The sequence below is a fragment of the Elephantulus edwardii genome, unplaced genomic scaffold, assembly GCF_000299155.1.
Source record: "Elephantulus edwardii isolate Elephantulus edwardi_28Jun2011 unplaced genomic scaffold, EleEdw1.0 scaffold00079, whole genome shotgun sequence".
Lineage (NCBI taxonomy): Eukaryota > Metazoa > Chordata > Mammalia > Macroscelidea > Macroscelididae > Elephantulus > Elephantulus edwardii.
This window is the reverse complement of record NW_006399829.1, coordinates 8,525,584-8,527,334: the sequence shown is the minus strand read 5'-3', so window position 1 is coordinate 8,527,334 and position 1,751 is coordinate 8,525,584. Positions and strand designations below refer to the sequence as shown.

At 46.2% G+C, this 1,751-nt stretch overlaps 1 pseudogene; it reads right to left on the bottom strand.

Moving 5' to 3' along the window:
* Positions 1–260: 260 nt before the first annotated feature.
* Positions 261–1,249, bottom strand: LOC102861619 (annotated as a pseudogene).
* Between the last annotated feature and the right edge of the window lie 502 nt (positions 1,250–1,751).

Sequence of the window (1,751 nt, the reverse complement as noted above, 5' to 3'; positions counted from 1 at the left end):
TTCATAAACATTTACAGAGATTTTGGGCTTCCACTCATTCATTGTTGCACTATTCTCTCTACCCTCCTCCCAGTTTGTTCTTGTCCAAATGCCACAGTGCAAACCCCTCCACTCTTAAGGGGATTGGATTGAAACTGTGTCAAGGATGTGAGATTTTCAGTGTGTGGGAGGATCAAGTTGGGGTAAGGACTCCCCAGCAGGTGAGAGTCTCTCTCTCTCTTTTCTAGTACTGTTGCTGGGGCTGGTGGTCCAAGGGGCTCTTATTCTTTGGAGGCCATGAGAACCATCAGCTTGACTACCCAGTTGCTGTAGCCAAATTCATTGTAATACCAGGAAATGAGTTTGATAAAGTGGTCGTTCAGGGCAATGCCCCAGCATCAAAGGTGAAGGAGTGGGTGTCACTGTTAATGTCACAGGAGACAACCTGGTCTTCAGTGTATCCCAGGATGCCCTTGAGGGGCCCTTCTGATGCCTGCTTTACTTGATGTCATCATATTTGGCAGCTTTCTCCAGATGGCAGGTCAGGTCCACAACTGACATTTTGGGGGTGGACTTGGAAAGCCATGCCAGTAAGTTTCCCATTCAGTTCAGGGATGACCTTGCTCACAGCCTTGGCAGCACCAATAGATGCAGGGATGATGTTCTGGGCAGCTCCACAGCCATCACGCCACAGCTTTCTAGAGGGGCCATCCACAGTCTTCTGAGTAGCAGTGATGGCATGGACTATAGTCATGAGTCCCTCTATGATGCCAAAGTTGTCATGGATGACCTTGGCCAGGGGAGCCAAGCAGTTGGTGGTGCAGGAATCATTGCTGACAACCTTGAAAAAGTTGTTATACTTTTCATGGTTCACGCCCATCACAAACATGGGGCCAGCAGCAGAAGGAGCAGAGATCATTATCCGTTTGGCACCACCCTTCAAGTGATCCCCAGCCTTCTCCAAGGTTGTGAAGACACCAGTGGATTCCACAACATACTCAGCACCAGCATCACCCCACTTGATGTTAGAAGAATCTCTCTCCTCGAAGATAGTGATGACTTTCCCATTGATGACCAGCTTCCCATTCTCAGTCTTGATAGTGCCATTGAACTTGCCATGGGTGCAATCATAACGGGACGTATAGACCATGCAGGTGAAGTCAATGAAGGGATCATTTATGGCAACAACATCTACTTTGTTAAAGTTAAAAGCAGCTCTGGTAACCAGGCACCAAATGCGGCCAAATCCATTTACTCCAACCTTCACCATTGTGTCTCAGGGATGTGGCTGAGGCTACATGAGAAGAGAGGGCAATCTGGATCGATGAAGAAAAGAAAGTCTCTTTTTTAAAAAAAAATCATTGTTGCACAATTTTCTTCTTCTCCACCAGGTGCTCCACAGGAGAGGGATGGGCAATCTCCTCCCATGCGAAAATCTGTGAAAACCTACTCTTGGTTCTGACTCTACGGTACACACAACCACCACCACCACCACCTCCTCCAGTCCACCTCTTATTCTGGCCTGATGCCATACATATAATGTCTATTCATATATTCTTAAACAGTTCTTTCCTTCATCTGTTTCAGTGCAGTGTTCATTATCTATCCAGTCTTTTGTAATGTTCCCCCCCCAACGCCTTCTGTCAGTTCTGTTTTATAACAATGGTGTTATACAGTGTATGTCCTAATGTGGCTGAGATATTTCACTCAGCATAATGTCCTCTAGGGTCACTCAAGTTGTGTAATGTTTTACGATTTCCTTGTTTTTAAGT